The following is a 21,608-nucleotide window of genomic DNA, read 5'->3' as shown; positions in this document are numbered from 1 at the left end:
TGCTGAGCATCAAATCCGGGGCCTCACATGTGCTAAGCAAGCGCTGTACCACTGAGCTACAACCCCAGTCTGTAGTTAGCGCTTTTAAAGATATTTTAGAAAAGTTGGAGAAAGGCAATAGAGGAGTATGTGTCTGGCAAGCCCACAGGAGACACATGACTTCCTCAGAGAAGGTAATTGTTATGGTATGAATGTGAGATGTCCCTAAAGTCTTACATGTGAGACAGTGCAAGGGGGTTCAGAAGGAAATTGATTGGGTTATGAGGGCCTTAAACCAATCAGTGGATCAGTCGCCTGATGGGATTAATTGGGTGGTGGCTGAAGGCCGGTGGGGGTGGCTGGAGGAGCTGAGACTGGGGATGTGGCTATGGGTATATATTTGTATCTGGTGAGTGGAGTTTCTCTCTTTACGTTTGATCATCATGTGAGCCGCTTCCCTTTGCCACACTCTTCCACCATGATGTTCTGCCTTACCTCGAGTGCCGAGGAATGGAGCTAGCCTTCTGTGGACTAAGCCCTCTGAAACCATGCACACCTAAATAAACTTTTCCTCCTCTATAATTGCTCTGCTTGGGTCTTTTAGTCACAGCAGCAAAAAAGGCTGACTGAAACAGTAAGTGCTACCTCCCAACAACACCAGACTCAGTAAAGTTGAGTGTTAATTTCTAGAAAATTGATTAGTTACAAATAAATTTTAGTTACAGGTAATAAGTTACAAGTAATTTTGTCTAGGAGAGGTGCTAGCATTCTCCTATGCTCAGTTATTCCTGTTTAGTGGAAAAGAAAGACCCAAAGGTAAAGGTTTCTGTAGCACATTTAACCAGTGTTATATCAGACTCTGAGAGATGATCACAGCACTCTTTTCTCCATGACTCTATATGTATTTCTTTGTTTTCCTTGAACCGGCCTTGCTGGCTTGCTGATTCTGTCATTAGTGGGTTGAGTGTCTTTGCCACATACTTGTTAGACTCTGTGAGTTACTCAACTCTGACAGCCACAAGTACATGCCGGCCCTATAAGCATCTTAGATGGCTTAGGCTGTTGCCGGGCGTTGGGGTGTGGCCAAACTGACTTCAAGGTCCTTTCATCCCCGCCTCTGTAGTTACAGGATGGTGATGGACAGGATGGTGATGGACCGTCTAATGACGAATGGCCTGGATGAAGACATAAAGTCCCTCCCTGCCTGACCCAGACCCGTATTGCGTAAGTGGGAAGGGACCATTTCTTTTGTTGTTGTTAATAATACTGTCACTGACTTGTGTGGCACTTAAAATTTGTAAGAATTGGCCAACCCATTATTGTGTTAACTTTCTGTGAACTCTGTGTGAGGGCACAGGAATACACTCCAAGACTGACAGGTGAGCTCTTGCCAAGGCATTTGGCTGGTGAGGAGTGGAGCAGGGGCCATAGCCCTGCTCTTCATGCTCTTGCCGATCAGCAGCCGCATGCTGGCACCAGGAGTCACAAGTGTGACATTGAAGTGAAGCAGGAAAAACATAAAAAGGCAAAAACAAAACAAAGAAACCCTAACACCAATGGGGCACTAGAAAATCCTGTGTCACAGCTGTGAGCAGCTGCCATGTTGATTTTCCATTGCTGACTACCGTTTTAATTGAGTATATAGCGTATGTTAGTTAGCTTACCATCCTGTGAGAAAATATCTGAGAGTACCAACTGAAAAGGAGGAAATATTATTTTGGCTCATGGTTCCAGAGGTTTCAGTCCTCAGTTGCTTGGCCCTGTTGCCTCTGGGCCTGTGGTGAGGCAGAGCATCATGTACAGAGACCCTGGTAGAGGAGGCTGCTCACCTCTTGGTGACCAGGTAGCAAGAAAGAGAGAAAGGGACTGGGGTCCCAATACGCTTTTCAAGGGCACACCCCCGTGACCTAGCTGCCTCCCACTAGGCCCCACCCTTTCAAGTTCTGCTACCTCCCAACAGCACCACAGACCGTGACCACGCCTTCAACACATGGCCTTTGGGAAATTTAAGATCTAGACCATAACATCCTGCCCCTGGACCCCAGCAGCTCATGTCCATTTTGTAACACAGATGCATTTAGTCCATATCCAGGAGTCCCCAGAGTCATAGTACTTCCAGCCTTGCTTAAAAGTACAAGTCTCCTCCAAGACTCAAGTCAAACTCTTAAGCTGTGAACCCCTGAAAAATGAAAAGAACAAGTTATATACTTAAAAATACAACAGCACAGGATAAATGTTCCCATTTCAAAAGAGAAAGATGGAGTGTAGAAAGGAAGGATTGGATCAAAGCAAGACTGAAATTCAGCAGGGCCAACATTAAATCCTGTAGCTCCACGTCCACCATCCAGAGGGCATGGTAGTGGGGTGTGAGCTCCCAAGGGCTTGGGCAGCCCCACCCCATGTCCTCGCATGCTGCAGCCCACGTGGCCTCTCTCTTCTGGGGTGTCTCTGCTCACCGTCCACCCCTTCCCTCTGCAGGCATTACATGTTCCTGGCATTGTTCATTCCCCGGGGTCTCCACTGCCTCTTTGGCTTTACTGTCACAGCTTCATGAATCACTCTGTCGAGGGCTGTTTGTGGGGACTCTGGCCCTGCCACACCGTGCCTGTCATTCCAGACAGCTTCTGTGAACCTATAACTCTCACATTCTGTACACCTACCCCGATCACAGGGACAGAGCCAGGGTGTGATGCTGGGCCCACTTGACCCATGGTTGCAGTGGCCTCTGAGGGCCTGGATGGCTGAACAGGGAATGGAATCCTGGGGAGACATTTCCCTCTACAACATAGTGCAGCAGGGTGCCCCAACTCTTTTCTCAAACCAAAGTCTTGAGCCTGCAGTGGTAGGGTCGTGGTGATTCCTAGTGCCCCCCAGGCATCTATCCTGTTGTCCCAAGCAGAGTGCTTGGCTTTTTAAAAATATTTATTTATTTATTTTTAGTTGTAGTTGGACACGATACATTTGTTTTATTTATTTATTTTTTTGTGGTGCTGAGGATTGAACTTAGGGCCTCTTATATGCTAGGCAAGCACTCTACCACTGAGCCACAACTCCAGCCCTTGGTTTCTTTTCTTTATTTTTAAAAAATATTTATTTATTTATTTAGTTGTACCTTTATTTTTACCTATTTATTTTTATGCCATGCTGAGGATCGAACCCAGGGCCTCGCATGTGCTAGTCGAGTGCTGTACCACTGAGCCCCAGCCCCAGCCCCGGGTTTCTTTTCAATAGTGCTAATATCCTTAAGCAGCCTCACCCTTCTTGGCTGCAGCACTAAATATGCTCCTTTTCTAGCCAAACTGCAACTTTTCCCAATCTTTCCACTCTGCTTTTTTTTTTCCAATTCTCACTATAAATCTGTAAAAGCAGCCAGTAGTACCCAGGCTGCTACCTGAATTTGCTGCTGCCTTGTAATTGTCTCCTCCAGATGAGTTACTTTGTCACCTTTAAACTCAGCCTCCCATAAAACCTCTGTGCATGAACAAAATGTAGACAAGTTCTTTGCCAGAATTAAGAATGGCCTCTAGACCAGTTCCCAGGAGTCTTCACTTCCATCTGAAACTTCACCAGCCCTCCACCAGCCATGCTCCTACAGCACCCTGGTCTCGGAGCCACTGCCAGAAGCACCTGTTGAGCCCTGCTTGTGGCAGGCGTTGTCCAGCCTGCTTCTTAAAGCTTCTCCAAACTCCTCCTCAGGCCAATCCCAAATCATCAGGTATAGTCACAGCAGTGACCCCACTTCCACTCCCAGTTTTCAGTGCCTCTTTACATCATTGACAGAAATACCTTGACAGCAGTACTTATAATCAATTTATAAGGAGGAAATGTTGATTCATCTTGGCTTGCAGCTTCAAAGGGTCCAGTCCACACTTGCTTGGCTACGTAGATTTGGTCCTGTGGCAGGACAGTGCATCATGGTGGAAATGCCTGATGGGGGAAGCTGCTCACCTGTGTTCTACAGGAAGCAAAAGGAGAAACAGGGAGGAGCCAGGGACTCAGTGTCACTGGTACAGCCTCAGTGACCCAACTTCCTTCCACTAGGCTCCACCTCGTTAACATGCCACCCCCTTCCCAATACCACCACACTGGTGACCCCACCTTTAGCATATGAGCCTTTGGGGGACCCTTAAGATGCAAACCATAATGTAGGTTCTGTTCCTAGCTGTTAGAAAGGCCTGAAGCCGCCCTCAGTTCTCTAGTCCCCCCACCATCAGGGATGGAGCAGTACTAGTTCAGAGCAGGGGTCCAGTCCACGCTTCTCGATTGATTTTATGTGTTTGCTTTACATGTTTTATCTTCTTGATTCTCTATTCCTGGCAAGACTTTGTGGGCAAACTTCACTACATCAGGATGACACTAGGACAGCTGTATTTATTCATTCAAAAGGATAATCTGCCCTCTTATTCAACACTTGTACCAGAAAGAGGGCTGCTGGTTTAATCCAATTTCATCTTCTTATGAAATCTCTAAGTCCACAGACCTCTGATTGATCAATTCAACAGATAAGTAATTCTGTGTGCCAGTCCTGGCACAGAGTGGTAGGGACAAGGCAAGGCCCTTCCTCTCATGAGCTTATACCTCCTTTGGCTCGTGGTGCTGGCGGTATTCTTAGTTTTTCTACTGAAATATTTTCAGTCTTTGCTTCATCAGTAATCTGAGAACCACATGAACAGCGGAGTGTGAGAAAGACCGTCTCCATCCCAGCCTCTGTCTAGACTTCTGCCGCCACCTGAGTCCAGGCTCCCTCACCTCCTGCCTGGACTTCTACAGTAGCTCCTAGCTGGTCTCCCTACTCCTATTTCCTTTTAAAAATGAAAATCAGACCACATTACTCCCCTAAACCCCCAGGGGCTTCCCTGCCTAGCAGAGCCCTCCTGCCTTCCTGCCTTCCTCCTCTGAGCCTCCTCCCTCCTCTGTAACGTCCCATCTCATGAGAGCAAGGGATGGGATGCCAAGCCAGGTTCCTCCCACCTTGGGCCTTTGTAGGACCTATTTCCTCTGCCTCTGGTGATCTTTTTCTGATATTTAATTTCTGAAATTCATATTCAGTTTAACTCTCATGACCTTAGGGGGGACTTTTTATCCCCTTTTCTAAATTTGCCATCCCCCACCCCTGTTCTGTCTCATGTTCTTGTTCATCATCTGACTTCTTTTTTTTTGGGGGGGGGGATTGAACTGGGGCACTTGACCACTTGACCACTGAGCCATATCCCAGCCCTATTTTGTGTTTTATTTAGAGACAGGGTCTCATTGAGTTGCTTATTAGCACCTCACCATTGCTGAGGTTGGCTTTGAACTCGCAATCCTCCTGCCTCAGCCTCCCAAGCCGCTGGGAATACAGGTGTGCGCCACTGGCGCCTGGCTATGACTTACTTCTTGAGATCCTAACTGCTCCCTCTTGAGCACCTTCACCAGTCTCTGCTGCACCTACAAGTGTCCAGCACAGAGGAGCTCATCAAGCATTGCTGATGAGTAAAGGATGGTTTTCGACAAACCTGGAGGGTGTTCTGAGAGTGCTTATTGGATGGGAGAGAGTGAGGTAGACTGAAACGCAGAAGTAATTACCAATAAACTACTTTTGAGCGGCGGTAAGCTACAAGATACATGGTCATTATGTTTGTGTTAATACTAGAATACTCTTTGGTAGCTTAGTTTAAATAGGATTCTCAAAATAGAGGTAAGGGATGGCTTTATTTTACACTTCTAAAGTTAAACATCACTGTAGAAGTTCGGTTGAACTATGTAATTTGGGGAAAGACTGATCTCAAGAGTGTACAACTCCCACATTTCCTATCAAGGCTTATTTGGGTTTTTTTGTTTTGTTTTATTTTTGTTTTGTTTTTTAAGTTTTAGAAAGATTAATTCAACTGGAACTAAAAGACAGTGAAGTCAAAACATTTTAACCAGAGACCTTCTGTGTATGCCTTGGAATGTTCTGTCTTCTGAGAGCTTAGATAGGACACCAGGCGCACTGTCAGTGGGCTCCCAAACTGCAAAATAGGAGGGTTTGGGAGGGTGGCCCAAAATTGTAATGGATTTTTCTCGTTGAAGTTGCCTTTACATAGAAATCATGCTGTTGTCCCTCAGATCGTGTGTCTGTCCTTGGGAGGAGGACCAGTGTCCAGTGGAAGCTCAACTCAGGCCTCTAGCCCCTCCAGTCCTCTACCCAGTGGCCTAAGACAGGGCCGGGGCTCAGTAGTAGAACGCCTGCCTGCCTGCCTAGCATGTGTGAGGCCCTGGGTTCCAGCCCCGGCACCAAAGAAAGGAAGGGAAAGGAGAAAGGAAGCCAGGGCCTAAGCCATGCACTGGACCACGTTACTCAGCACAAGGCCAAGCTTTGGTCAAGAGGGAGACACTTGAATGGAGTTTTGAAGCATATGCTGCAATTTCAGCTACTATTGATTGTGGTTCCTGTGGGCCAGGCATTTCACCTCCACAGCATCCCCACAAAATAGGTGCTTTCTTCCACGTTTTAGGATGAGGTGATGGAGGCTCGAGACTTTGCCCAGGGCTTCCCAGGGGGACAGCAGCAGACCTGGGTTCAGAACGCTTCCTGTCCCTAAATACTGTGGGTGGAAAGCAGGAAGCCTTACATCTGGGGGGGCCATGGGGAGCAGAGGTGGCATGAATTAGGGGGTGAGGTTGATGAGAAGACCACCTGGCCATACCAGAAGGTCAGGGTTGGCAGGGGTGTGGGAGATGGACAGGAGCACAGGGCAGTTGGGTTGGGAGGAGCCAGATGCCAGGCTGGGGAGCTGAGACTTGGTGGAAGAGCATCAAAGAAACTAGGGTTTTAAACTGGAAAGTGCTCAGGTGGTAACTGTGCAGCAAGGGAGGAGGGTGGGGCATCAGGAAGTCAGGGGGGTCTTAATTAGGGTGTCAGAGGTGGGTCTAGAAAGAAGCAGGCCTCTGAGAACACTACCAAGTGCTGCTTGTTACCACTAAGTACCCTGCTTGCTGGAAGAATCCTTGGTTGGGCCATGAGAAGAGAACAGTATTTTTAGCCATGATCATAACTGATTTCCATTTGTGTCTCCTTCTATCTCATCCCTATGCAGCACAGTAGTGAATGTGCATATCCATAAATGTCTGCATATCCATAAATGTCAGAAGAGTGTTCTCATTTTACTTGACTGCCACATCAGGCTCTGTTCTTAGACTCAGTTCTTATTTTGCAGCACGTACATCATGGCTGTGTGCCTACAGGTTTAAAGAATGGATGAGGAAATATTGGTTGCCAAGTCCAACCCACAGGACATCAAAGGTCTCTAACTCTCTACTTGTCCACCTCCAAAGAAACTGTAAGGAGATTTAGTCCCAACAGATCCTAAGCTCACTTTCTTGAAAAATTGACCATTTTACATGGGAAAACACGTTGCTCTGCAAAACTAAAGTATGTGTTAAGCTGAGGCCGCTTGTTTAAAGTATTCTCATTTAGCTCCCCGAAATCAGGGATCTAGGGACATTTCCCGTCAGAGCTCGTGTTTGTACCAGTGTATCATGTTTGCTTCTTTAAGAAGCCTTGGGCTTGGGCAGTTTATACGTCCAGGACTGTGGAAGAGAGCTCAGCTATGACAGCAGGGACCAGCCAGGAGGCATTTACTCTTAAAAATGAGAGTAGAGAGAGGAAGGGGATCTGGATTCACCAGGGTGAATGTGATGATCTGTAGTGCGGACAGCCCCTGGGCCGCGGTGCTGACAGGGACTACCAGAATCACGCTGGCTGTGTCTTCAAGGCTGGGTCTGGGCCCATCCCTGGTGGACAGGGGGATCCTTACTGTAGGACCCCTCCTCCTTTTTCACTCAGGACCTTTCTACTTTTATCAGTTTTTTTTTTTTTATATTAGGGTTCCATGGAAGTGTTATTTTAAAAAATAAAAGGCTAAAAAAGATAACGTCTGGCCATTACTTCATGATACAGAGGAAAATTAAGTCCCAGTGTAGGAATGTGCATGTCTGAGCCTTGAGTCTTTGGTAGATGACCTGATATGACTTCTCCTCCTCCTTTTTTTAAAACAATATTGTGTGGTCACAGAAGTACCTTTTGGGGCACTATTCTGGAGGAGACATGGACCGTTAGGAGTCATGGACCTTCTCTTAGGTTTCTGCTCCTGACACTTTGATGTCACCAGATCAAGTGGTCACAGATCTGGCAGTCTTTTGAAGCAGGCTCCTCTTCTCATGGGGTCCAGTGCACGTCAGCCTGAGTTTCTACCCTACTTCTGGGCGCTTCAGATAGCTTTTCAGCCTTTAGAGGTCTCTCAGCTGACCATGAAATCTGGGAATTAACCAGGCCAACTGGATGAAATAGCCCGAAAAGACCAGTGACCCAGCTCCACGTTGGGACCGCTGGCTGCCTGATAGCCTGTTGAGTAAGTTTCTTTCTGGAGGCAGCCTGAGCCAGTTGGACCATTGGTAGAGTTAGACTGACCAGGTCTAAGTCATTGCTCTGCCACTTAGAGCTGTCTGATGTTGGACAGCTGCTTAGCCACACTGTTTCCTTATTAGTGATTTAGGGGATCTCTCTTAGAAAATTATGTCTAAAATACACTCGGTGCTGGGATTTGTCTTTTTGCCTTTGTGCCAGTTTTGCCCCCTACCAGGACCTTATGAATAGCTCTGCAAGGTATAACTAGCCCTCCAAGAGGAGAATCTTGTGTTCGGGGTCTAGAGGTCCTCCATCCCACTGGACCTCTGCTACCCTAACCTGACCTCACGTACCTGATGCCCACCATACCAGATGTCTAGGGGTCAAGACCACTGCTGCTGCTTCCAGGACTTGCAGAGCATGCCAAGGGGAAGGCTTTTGTGTTACAGCAACCGGCAAGCCCATCAGTCAGAGTAACTGTGGAGTGTCTGCCATTTGGTAGCCCTGGCCAGAGGCTGTGGAAAACAGTTAAGGGGATGCAGTGGTGCCTCCTTCCCCACCAGAAATGTGCGTAGTTGATTTCTAGCCACTCCTTTCCCTGTCTCTTGGCTATTGCCAAGTAGTTTAATAAATGAGAACATCATATAATTATATTTGGTCTGGGAGAATTGCTCTTCTTTAGACATGGGTGGTCTGTACTGCTTTTTTAACCTAGGACTTAGAACAGTGACTGCATGTGTACATGCATGCAAATATGTAAAAGCACACACACAGTGTGCCTTCCACACCTACAGATTCAACCGCCATGGAGGGAAGATACTGAAGCACTGGGGGGAAATGCGCCCGCGCTTTGGTCAGTATTCCTTAGACAATACTATGTGGCAGCTCTTTACGTTGTGATTACACAGCATTAGGAATCGTAAGTAATCTGGAGATGATTTAAAGTATACGGGAGAATGTGTGGAGATAAATGCAAACACTCTACATGAGCAACTTGAGTAGCTGTGGATTCTGATATCTGTGGGGGGACCAATTTCTCACAGATACCAAGGGATCAGGGGATTAATATATAGATATGATAAAGGTATTTTTACTTAACCCGACAATCACAAGTCATAAATACCTCCCTCCCCTCCCCCATTAAAACGAGCTACCAGTGACCAGACCCTTCCTAGGAGAGGAGGCCTCACCATGAAGATGAGCCCTCCAGTCATCAGAGCTGTCCAGCGAGAGACCGTGTTATGATAAAGATGACCGTGTTATGATAAAGATGGTGAAGAATGTTTACCTAACTGTGCTTGATAAGAGCCTCACACTCTTGGGGCTGGGGTCATGGCTCTGAGGTAGCATGTCCTCCTAGCGCGCGTGAGGCACGGGGTTCAATCCTCAGCACCACATAAAAATGAAATAAAGAGATTGTGTCCACCTACAACTGAAAAATAGATATTTTATTAAAAAAAAAAAAAAAAAGAACTTCGCACTCCTGCCTTTGGGTTGTGGAAGCCTCCCTGGGAGAGAGGCATGGGTGGTGCCTATGCTACTGCTGCTCCACCTCTGGGGAACCTGAGGCTCGGGGAACTTTAGCAGCTCACTAGTCGTCACAGAGTTAGTGGCAGGTCTGGGACTTAAAACTGGGTTATTTAATGACTCAGGATCCCCCTTGCTCTCTGTTAGAGCGTGGTTCGGCCAGGAAGCTGCCCTCTAGCAGAGGGTCTCAGGCAGAGGCTTGTCAGGAATTTTGCGGAAGGTATTTGGGTCCGTTAGTTGATGGGTCCCGCTCATCATCCCCCCATTGGCCCTCCTCCCTGCCTTTCTCCCAGTGCAGCTCTGGGCCTCCAGTCCTTTTGGAGACAGGAGTAATGAGAGGAAGAGTGCTCTCATGAGCACGTGGGCTTGATTGCTCTCCTCCCTGATGGCCGGCGGAGTTGGTTCCACAAACGCTTTCTGAAGTATTCCTTTTTGTCTCGCATGGTTCCAGGTACACGAAAGCAAAAGTGAGCCTCAGTGAACACCCTGACCTCAGGGAGCCCCTCTCTGGGTGCGGGAGGCAGGCAGTATGCTGCAAGGCTGCAGTCCTGGCAGAGGAGAGAGCCACCGACTGTGCTGGGAGAGGTCAGGCTCCTGGAGAGGTGGCAGCCATGGTGGTCATGTGGCAGCTTGCCACCAGGACTGAACAAGGCATAACCTGGGACAGTCCAAGGGAGGAACACAACCAGTGACTGATTATACTTGTGAAATAGTTGAGTGACACACAAAGTTTTATTCAAGATCGGTCTCCCTTATTAAATAAAGACTTGCATCCAAATGCCCAAGGCTGTCCTTCCTGCCGGACCTGCCAGCCTGGTCTTCACAGGCTGGTGAACACATCTCTCTTTTTGGCTGACATCTTGTTTCCTTTTCCTTAACTTCTGTTCTACAATTATTACAGCAAGTTTTGTACTTCAAGGAATTGATGAGAGCCTGGTACATATGCAGTCAATAAATATTCAAGAAAATGAGATGCTAATCACACTGGACCTCCAAGGTCATGGGTAGCCATGGTAAAGTGGTGGGCATGGACTGTGACTTTGGCGATTCTAAAGCAGCTTTTATGTCTGTGCTAAAATAGTGTTCTGTAGTGGAATGGTGAAATACAGGATCTGGGCGACGTTCAGTATGCTGGCTTTCTGTGAACCGTAGCTGGGCTACCCCCATACTGGGCTCAGATAGGACGCTGTCATGCCTGGACACTGTAGCAGCAACAGCCACAGGAAGATGGGGGGTTAGGAGATGACAGTGGAACAGGCTACGTTCTCCTCCCCTTACACCTTCTCCCCCCCCATACAACTCAAGCAAGGGTGGGAAGCGTCAGGTGACTTACCCAGATCCAGGCGTGCCCTGGGTTCGACTTATTTCTCTAGACTAACGCAGCTCCCAGCCTGGAGCCTAAGCACACGCTGCATTAATCAGCCTTGCTGGAATGATCACATGGTTTCTAGCTGCCGCTTGTCAGCAGCTGGCAGAGCTGGAGGCTGCAGGCCCCTGTCTGCAGAAAGCCTTTCACTTTGGAATATCAGGGGGGTGTGGAAGCCCCGCCTCTGTATTCTGCACTTCTCACCATCTGACTGACTAAATGGTTGTCCTCCGCACCAGAAAGGCCACCATACAATCTGAGGAGACTGTCTCTGGCTAGGTCATGTTTGCATTTGAGGAATTCAGGTATGTTCTCGGTTTTCTACATCAGTCTGCTGCTGGGTTTTTGTTCTCGCTGGGTTTTTGCTGTGTAATGACAGCTTAGGCTCCGGCTGGTTCTCACAATAAGAAGGATTCTTGTCTGCATTTGGAGGGGTTATCCCCATGTGGGGGTGGGAGGTACAGCGGTGATGCAGGTCTGTGTGTTTACTGCATGCAGAAAGCAGCATGGATAATCGGTTTGATCATGTGTAAATTTGTGGAGGACCCCACCTTGTGCCTCGTTTGAGCTGCTCTTGCTGGCATAGAGTTAGGAATACAGAACAGCAACTGTTTATCCAGAACAAGAGTCTCTTGCTATCTTTTGTTTTTCTTCCTTTGTCAAACTCCTGCAGTCTGCTTCTCTTTGAAAAAAAAAAAAAAAAGCCTTGTAGCAGTGAAGGTGAGGATTCTGCAAGTCGACCGCAGAGTTGAGATTTGATGTGGATGGGTCTGTCATTGTTGTTAATGGCCAGCTTGTGGCTGGGCTGCTCTCTGGGAAGTGCCCTGGTGGTGTTTTGTTAACGGGGTCCTTCCTGGCTTTCCTAAGCTTTCAGCTGCTCTAGTCATTAATGTTCCCAATTAGGCCTTTTGTGAATCTCATTCCTTCTGTTTTCCTCCATCTCTTCTCTGGGAATCTATCCCTGGGCATGAGTGTGGGAAGGGACCTTCTAGGAGAGATAGTTTCTAAGAAATGAAAATTAAGGAGGTGGAACAGGAGGGCAATCAGATGGCTCTTGTGTCTATTTCTGCCTCTTGGAGCATATGGACAAGAAAATATATGTGTGTGTTTCTGACCTCTGGCAGCTTTGCATGTTTGAAATAACCTTTCTGTGCATCTGAGAACTGAGTAAAAACACCTTATTGGTAGGCAAAGAGTGTGTGGGACCTAGGTGCCACTTTGATGGGCCTTTATGTCCCCTTCAAATGTTACTCTAATAGTCGTTGAAAGAGGAAGACAAGAACCACCTTCCTTATTTGTAAGAGAAGACTAGACCCCTTGGAGCCAACCTGGAACAGATGAGAGGGTCCACAGTTTCCGCCAAGGATAGTTGAGCTCTGGAACTTATCCCCACTCTCTTCTGCAAACTTGATACTTTGGGTCCAGAAAGTTAGCCTTTGCTTCAGAGCATGTCCTGTGTTATTTCTAGAAGGCTGGGCTATGAAAAGAAAATTCTTTCCATGTGGCAACATGCCCTGGTGGCATGGGGCCCATACCCTTGCAGGGTGACCATACTTACTGTGTAGGAACACTCCATCAGATACCTGACAGGAATTTATTTAATCCCTGGCATGTTGTGATAGGTCAGACCTTAGGAGTGAATCAGGAGCCTTGGTTTCAGCACCAGCCTCCGTATCCTTGTGCAGGTCACAGAAAGGTTCTGTAAATGGTAGTGAGAAGTCGGGTGGTGGAGTTCATCTCTTCTGGTTGGCATCCACTTCAGATGGATGCCTGAGCCATCCCGAGCCCTTTCATTACATCTCATAGTCAGGGAAGAGGGACATGTGTGAACAAACCCACTCCCACTGTGGTGGCTCCTGGCCCCAGAACCAAGAGCTTGGTCTGATGAGGTGGAAGCAGGCTGGGCTAAAGCCACTGAGCAAGTGGGAGCTTCGTTATGGAAAGTAGATCAGAGATGGGAGGTCTCTTGTCCCCTGCTCAGCATCTGCCCAGCTGGCTCTGAAGAAGTTTGCGAATGAGATTACATTTTGTAGCTTCTGCATGGTTACTGGGCAAAGGGTGTTCGTTAGTCACAGGGTTTGCATGCCTTGGGGCCAGGTAATCGTGGTGGGACAACACAGGGTCTGTAGAGGAGCATAGCTTTTTAACTTTATTCAAGCCCTAGCATGCAGCAGAATCCCTGGAGAGTTGTTAAAACTCAGAGTGCTGGGCTCTTCTCTCAGAATTTCTGATGCTATAGGTCTGAGGTGGAGGTCGAGAATCTATTTCAACAAGTTCCCAGGTGACTCTGATGATGCAGGTCTGGGACTAGACTTGGAGTGCCACTGGCCTAGGAAAGGCAGGCAAATTGACTGTCATGGAGATGAGAGGTTTGAGGCAAAGGCCAGGTGGAGGAACAGGTGTGGAAGGAATCAGAGCAGGAAGAGGCAGGTGGAGTACAGAGGTCTCCGGGCATCCACAGGCGTTGGCTCCAGCACTCTGCAGGTGCCAAACTCTGCACATGCTCAAGTGCCCGTACAGAATGATGTGGTGTGTGCACCTGACCTCTCACATCTCCTGCATACTTTAAGTCATCTCTAGATGACTTGTAACACCTAATGCAATGCAAATTCTCCCTAAGTGGTTATAATGCCACATTGTTTAGGGAAGAAAAAGTCTATGCATGTTCAGTACAGGGGTAGTTTGTTTGATTCTTTCTTTCTTTCTTTTCTTTTTTTTTTTCTGAAATCTTTTTGATCTGAGGTTGGTTGAATCTGAGTGGCATCCCTTCTGGCAGTGAATCAGAGCCAGGCATGCTCATAAGAGCTAAACTATGGCCAAGTCAGATGGACAGCCCCTCATTCTCCTGGGGACATATTGCAGAGCAAGAGAAAGAAATATTGAGACCACAATCAGAGAACTTGGTGTATGATCCTGGTGCCCTGCCTTTGTGGGCTTGGCAAGTCTCTTGATCTTTCTTGGTGTCAGTTTTCTCAATTGAAAAATGGGATAGGGCTGGGGATGTGGCTCAAGCGGTAGCGCGCTTGCCTGGCATGCGTGCAGCCCGGGTTCGATCCTCAGCACCACAAACAAACAAAGATGTTGTGTCCGCCGAAAACTAAAAAATAAATATTAAAATTCTCTCTCTCAAAAAAAAAAGAAAGAAAGAAAGAAAAGAAAAAAGAAAAATGGATAGTGATTCTTGCCCAGAAAATCTGTAATGTGTTAGAATCCAGTGGGGTCATGTAAGCTTTCTAAATTCTAGCTGTCTTTTCTACTCGAATCTGACAGTCCTGTTAGACTGGCAATTCAGTCAGGTGTTTTCAGACCTCCTGTATGGACACACTCCACAGGTACACTAGCTCTAAGCAGGGTCAGGTTCATTTTTAAAGGATTCCTCCTTTAGATGCGCCACGTTTTCATGCCATCCTTCCGGGTGCACTGTGAATTCCTCGAGAGCTTTGGTGAATCCTGTTTTTAACTTTGTTTCCGTGGTGTTTAAACTGCTTGACACATAGTGGGTCTGAATCAGCAGTTCTCTCTAATCAGGCCTCCGGGACTGAAAAGTGGGCAGCTCTCTGCCTCTCAGGGTGGACGCAAGCGGGTGCCGAGGCTGCCCAGTCCAGCAGGGCCTGCAGGAGGCTGCTCAGCCCTGGCCCCCATTCTCCTAAGGAGGCTGTGCCAGGGAGCATGTTCTAGAGGTGGTCTTCTGCTGCCTGGGTCCCCAGCCATAGAGCTGCAGTTCCTGGAGAGCCAGAGAAAGCGGCCAGCACCTCCCAGCTGGCTAGGGGACTCTGGCCTGCCACTGACACAACAGCGTTGTTACAGTGTCAGGCGAGCTGTTGAGCTGGCCGTCACAATAGATAGCGGTCACTTCTGTTTTCGGCTTTTTATTTTTTACTTTTATGTGTTTGTGGTGTTAAGGTGTTTTTGCCTTTTTAAAAATCAGCCTTAAACAAGCCATGCACTGAATGGGTGATTTTAAGTTAGCATTTGCCCATTACCACACACTGCAGAGACTGTCTCTGAGGCTTTGTGAAAGAAACACCACGTCACTTTCCTTCTACCCCTACACCCAGACCAGTGACAGCTTTCCCTTACAAGGACAAAATTGAGGTTTAAAAAAAAATTTTTTTTTAGTTGCAGATGGACACAATACCTTTATTTTTTTTATTTATTTATTTTTATGTGGGGCTGAGGGGATCAACCCTGGTGCCTCTCATGTGCTAGGCAAGCACTCTACCACTGAGCCACAACCCAAGCCCCTCAAAATTGAGTTTTAAACACTTTTTTTTTTTTTTTGCCATAATCCCTCATGGGAGTATGGAACTCAAATCACAGAACTTTTTCAGAATTCCAGTACTTGATTTATTCTAATATATTTCCAGAAGAATGCGGCACACCAGCTCCAAGATCTAAAATCTACAGTTGGAATGTGTCAGTCACATGAAAATGGAAGTAACTATCTTGAGTATGTTTTGTTTTATTTTATTTTTAAGCAAAAATGTTATTAGGGAATGGTTGCAGTTCAAACTCCAACTAACTCTCATTCTTTATTAATTCATAGTTATATCTGGTCTCCAGACTGTTAGAATTTTTCTCGCCCTTTTACTGGAATATTGAAGACTTGGAGTGAGTGGCATGGGAGGACCCAGGTCTTCAAGTCCTATGCAACCCGCCTGGGCCAGTGCCAAGAGCCCGGGCCAGTGCCAAGAGCCCAGGCCAGCTCAGTCCCTCCTGTCTTCCAGGGACCCCTTTTCCTGTCACCCCTTGAGTAAGCTGATATTAGATACGTTTTGATATTAGGTACGTTGCCCTTCATACTGGGCGAAGAAATGTGGCCCAGGCCAACAGGAGAGGCACTGGGGCTGGGCAGGGAACAGACACTGCCTGTGGCCTTAACCCCTTCCAGGCCTCATGAATGCGAGCAGAGTCCACCCAGACCTTGTCCCAGCTCTGGTCCCACGTGTCAGTCTACTCACTTGAGTTCAAGGTCACTGCTGGGGCCTAATGGCATCTCCGGCTCAGCGACCATTTCCTACCCCTGACCCTCCCAGTCTCCCCAGCCATTGGGGACAACTCCTGCCCTCTAGCTCTGCCATCCTGCCCTGCTCCATTCTCTTACTCTCCTGAAGGCCCACTCTGTCCTCCTGGAGCCCCCGCTGCTCCGTGGGGCTTCCTGCCTCCCTGCTAGGCCTTGGCTCAGATGTGCCCTGACCTCTTTGAACACGCCCCTCTCCACAGTGGTACCCCTTCCCCTCACTCGGCCTTATTTTTTGTCAGCTCACATATCACCGTCTACAGTGTAGATTTTAACCTCGTCTGTGCTTGGTGGCAGTAGGAGCACCTGTGGGAGAGGTAGGCCAGAATGGAGAAGGAGAGAGCAGGACCAGGGAGGGCCGGCGGGCTCCGGGGGCGTGAGTTCTGCTAGAGGCCAACGAGCACGAGCAAAACACTATTGTGGGAAATCAGTTGGCTGCTGGGGTGGCGGAGCAGAAGGTGCCCCTCTGTCCCCCTTTACTGAACATGTCTTATAGTCTTTCTCAAGGAAAGGCAGTGTTGTCGATCTGGAGTTGGAAGAATGGGCTTCTGTGCTTACAGTGCAGATGTAAAAGCTGTGACCAGGAGTAAGTCACAGTTCCTCTTGGCCGTGGCCACCTCTGTAGAAGAAGGAAAGGTGGCAGCGCTGCAGTGTCTGCTTCGTGTCTGGGGTTCTTGCGTATTTGGCTGGTCGAGAAGCCACTTGCTGTGACATCCCCACTCCTTGCTAGTGTGCTAGCAGTCTCCTGGGCTAGAAACCAAACCAAACCAGAGGAGGGGACATCCCTGGGCACATTGCCCAGAGGAACGTCCCAGAGCCTCCAAGAGTATCGCCTTGGTCCATGAGTCTCCCAGCCACCTAGGATAGGTGTAGAATCTCTCCATCCCTGCCAGTTCTGAAAGCTCTGAGTCCGGCTCTTTGAACTCTTCTGCCATTAGGATAACCATTCATTCAACAGATGTTTCCGGAACAGCTACTGCAAATAAGCCACTGTCGAAATGTACCAGGAGTCCACCCCCAGGACTCGCTGTCCTCTGGGGGCCAAAAGCCTGGGGCCGGGGAGCCAAAGTGAAGCCAGCAGCAGAGCAGGGGAGAGAGTCCACGCACTGGGCCAGAAGAGAGCTATGGAGACTTCAGGAGGCGCTGTGGGGTGGGCCTTGGAGAGGCCATGGATGGGAGGGCAGGAGTGGAGGCAGGAGTGGAGGCCGGAGCCCAGGTGCCGTGTGTGCTCTCCGCACCTCAACTGGTCAAACCCCCGGCGGCCTTGTCACAGCCTGTGAAGGGCACAGGCTTAGTTCGTCTTCCTTTCTCCAGCCTGGTGACAGGCTCTGCCCTGAAGTTTACCCCGTTACTGGTGAAAGCGTTTGGCCCTCAGGAGTCCATTGTCTAGGAGCCTGCTCACTGCCGTGCAGTGCTGAGGCTGAAGGCTCTGCGTCCACTCGCCCTGTCCCGGGAAGCTGCGGAAGTTCTCTGTGCTCCATTTTCCCGCTCTGCAAAATGGAGCCGTTGTTCATCTCAGGAGTTTCTGTGCTTCGGTGAGATTACTCTACACAGCAAGTGGCAAGGTCCTGGCTTTAGTACAGACCCAGTAAGTCCACCACCAATAGCAGAACGCCCCGTAGGCCCTGTCCTGGACTAGAAGTACACAGGAGCCAGGAAGAAGGTCAAACGCCCTAAGGACAGGGCCCGCCTGCTCTCCCCCTGCCTCTCGGTGTTCAGAAAGAGTGCCAGAGTCAGCCCTGGGAAGAAGCGTGCAACACAGTATACCCATGGTGTGGCCAGCCAGCAGAGAGTCAGGATTGTGGCTGGGTTGGCACACAGAGTTGCTCATCTGAGACACGAAGCAAGTTCCTTGCAGTTGACAAATGGACTGTAGCCCTCTCTGGCTGTGATAATACTGCCAGAGCCCACCACCAAGTGTTGACACGTCCCCTGGGGTCCCAGTGGGTCTGGGTCTACGCTGCCTACACTCTGGGTCCACAGCAGTCCTCCGTGTCATCTCTCATCTTTCCCCGAGTCTGGCTTAATAGGTGAGTGTCCACTGAGCCGGTCTGGGCTCCACTGGATGGGTGCCACATGTGAGGGAAAGCAGCTAGATATTTGCCGAGAGCCCTTCCGACAGCTGTTATGGTGCCTTCATGGGGTTCTCTTAGACAGCAGGAGGAGCCACTGAAGAGCTGTCAGGAGTGACCTTATCTTCAAAATTCTGTGTACTGAATCTCACCTGGGAGGGCACATTGCCCGCGCATCCCTCAGAATTCCTGAGTGCAGACACTGAGGAGGTGAGGCCCTGGAGGGTGCATTTTTAAGGCTCTACTGAGACTCTGCACCCCTTAGTTAGGCGTTATAGGAAGAACCCAAGCCTGGGAACCAAGCAGCTGTAGGTTCTGGTGATGCTGTGCTGCTTTAGATAAGTCACTTAACTTCACTGAGACTTGGTTGCTGTGGTTTGGATCTGAAATGTTCCCTAAAATTGCATGTGTTGGAAGTCTTGATCCTCAAGACAGCAGTGTCCAGAGATGGGACCCTTGGAAGGCGACTGGATCAGGAGGACTCTGACCTCTCTTTGGATTAATTCATTGATGGATTCATAATTTAGTGGAATTTTGGGAGGTGGTGGATGTTTTGGAAAGTGGGGGCTCATCAGAGGAACGAGATCACCAGAGGTGTGCCTTTGAGGGCATGTCTTGTCCCAGCTCCTTTCTCCCCAGCGTGCAGCTCTGCCCCTCTGTGTGCTCCCCTGCCAGGACAGAGGCCTGAAAGCAGTGGAGCTATGTGCCCGTGGACTGAAACCTCTGAAGCTGTGGGCAAACAGAACTTTCCCCCTTTAAGTTGTTTTTCTCAGGTATGTTGGCACAGAATGGAAAATTGACTAAAATTCGTTTTTCCACCGAAAATAGAAGTATTTAGTTTGGAGAGATGTGGTTCAGAAAGTTAGGGGGGCCGTGTTCAACTTTGGAAAGTCTAGCGCACTAGAAAGAGAAAGGTGCTACCCCGTGTGCTTTTGAATTCAGCTGGCGCCTCCTGAGGCACTGAGCAGGCATGCTGCGCATGTGGCTGAAACAGACCTCAGCGTCAGGTCCAGAGTGCGTGCTCGTCCTAAGTCTTGGACCTGGTGCCTCTGTGGCTGGCCATTTGGATCCCAGGAGTTCACTTTGTAGTCGTGTACAAGCACAAGGGGTTGCTCTCACTTCAGTCCTCCTGTTCAGAGCCTGCTGGATGCGGCGGTGGTCTCACGTGCATTCTTTGAGACTAACCCGCTTCCACCATCGGCAGCCCAACCCCTGGAAGAGAGAAGACGCTGCTTTCGCTGGTTATGAGACCCTGGAGGAAACGTGAGAACCTGCAGCTCCGCCACCCTTGACGAGCGCCCTCAGCCATAGGAGCACAGGGCTCCAGGAAGGAGGTCCAGGGTCAGGGAAACGGCTGCCTCTTGCAGGACCCCCAGCCTGGTTCTTCAGAAGTCCCTCTGTCATTCATTTTCACATTTGGTAGGTCAGACAGCTGTGTAGTAAGTCAGAATAGAGCCTTCTGGAGAAGAGGGAGGAGGTGGGTCGAAGCTGGCATAGGAGGTATCTCCGCGAGTAGGACAACAAGCAAACGAAGACTTAAAGGCGTGCCCGTCCCCAGTGGTGGGGTTCCTCTCCTTGGAAAGCCATGCTTTCAGAGTCAGTGGCACCTGGAGTGCTTCCAGAGCCGCAGCGGGGAGCCTGCGCTTTTGTTACCCACAACTTGGTGGAGAAGATCCTCCTCAGCAAGGTGGAGGCAGACACTGTAGCTTGGCTACAGCTGATGAAGTTCTCCTTGGTTACCTGGAATGCTCTGTTGGGACATTGTGGCTGTCACATCCTTGGTATGAACCAAGTGAGAACTGCTCGTTTTGCCTGCAGTTTGCTTCAAAGAATGTGAGAGTGAGAGGCATGGGTCCTCCCCGATGCTCCAAAGCACGCGGTCCTTGGTGACCGTCCTTTCCCAACCTGTGAAGTAGAACTCTGTCCATTGCCGGGTCAGTCCTGTGTGTCCACCCTGAAGCCCTCCTGGCCTGCCTGCCCTTTCTCTTACAGCTGAGCTCCCAGGACGCACAGCTCTTTCTGCCCTGGATCTGCTGTGTCAGGAATCTGCACGAGCACTTTGCTCCCCATCCTAAACCTTTGTTTTTTTCCAGCTAAAATCCTCCAAAACCTACCTCTGTGCACACCGTCTTCTTCAGGGAACATCTCCTGACCTCTAGAGCCATATGTTTCTTTCTTCCTAGACTCCATGCAACACTTAAGTGTAGAAGATGTAATCTTTTTTTCTCAGTCCTATTTTCTTAACCAGATTGAGGGTCACTTGAGGTAGGAACAATTCTGGCATATTTTCATAACAGTGGGAATTGTTGTTATATATTTGTACATGCACACAATATAATGATTAATTTAGCCGGTTGCATTCCCTGGTACCTTCCCCTTCCTTCTTACACACATTACCCTCCTGCCACACACCAGTCCTTATTGTAGGTCCTAGAAGAAGAAATGGCAAAAGGGGACCATTGCCACCTTCTTAAGCATGAAGGCCTTTGGGGACTTTTTTATTTTTTTAATATTTTTTTAGTTGTAGTTGGACACAATACCTTTATTTTATTTACTTATTTATTTATTTACATGTGGTGCTGAGGATTGAACCCAGCACCTCCCATGTGCTAGGCAAGTGCTCTACCACTGAGCCACAAGCCCAGCCCCCTTTTGGGATTTTGATAGAGACACTAAATCTAGTGAGCGAGACCTATGCGTGGACAGTAGATCATGGGAAGGCCCAAACAGGCTGTGTGTAGGTTTTCAAAGCTATAGATATTTACAGAAAGTGTTGTGTTAGTAGAAATGCATGTGGCGTTTTAAATCTATCAATGTGGTTTCTAATTCTTAGTAGGAAACCATGTGCAGGAGCACCCGCTGTGTTCCGGGCACTTTGGTTCTCACATCTGATGCCCACAGAAGCCCGCGAGCAGTGCTCAGAGCACAGATTCCAGACCTGTGGTTACATTATTGTCACCATTTAACCTAAGAGGCACCCGAGGTTCAGAGAGGCTAAATCACTTTCTCAAAGTCACACTGCTTGCAGCTGCATCTAAGTATCTTAACTGAAAGAAAAGGGGAAAAAAAATAAATAAACACAGCCATCTCCCACCCTAATTTTGTGAAACTAAGAAAACCTGTCAGGTCCCACAGTCTTTGTTTTGGTAATGTTCTGTTGAATCGTTGACCAGCTCACGCTTACTGAAACCTGGCTGTGCTCTGTGCTCATTGAACCTGCCGGCCCCGTGTGTGGTAAGCCCCGTGAGCAGCCGCTACTGTCAGACCCGTTTCACA

The 21,608-nt window shown here is 48.7% G+C and overlaps 1 protein-coding gene across 3 annotated transcripts in view; it reads left to right on the top strand.

Annotated features, from left to right (window-relative positions):
- The window catches only part of Evl (Enah/Vasp-like), a 143,694-nt gene that overhangs the window by 30,643 nt on the left and 91,443 nt on the right, over positions 1 to 21,608 (top strand). Inside the window, exon 2 of one of the 3 annotated variants that reach the window (XM_027946714.2) lies at positions 1,103 to 1,203. The exons of the other annotated variants lie outside the window; for them this stretch is intronic. The gene's annotated coding sequence lies outside the window, so the exon portion shown is untranslated. The remainder of the gene's footprint in view (positions 1 to 1,102; positions 1,204 to 21,608) is intronic. 3 annotated transcript variants of the gene reach the window in all.

This window comes from Marmota flaviventris, chromosome 2 (assembly GCF_047511675.1).
Source record: "Marmota flaviventris isolate mMarFla1 chromosome 2, mMarFla1.hap1, whole genome shotgun sequence".
Taxonomy (NCBI): Eukaryota; Metazoa; Chordata; class Mammalia; order Rodentia; family Sciuridae; genus Marmota; species Marmota flaviventris.
The sequence above is the reverse complement of the archived record's forward strand: the minus strand, read 5'-3'. Positions and strand labels throughout refer to the sequence as shown.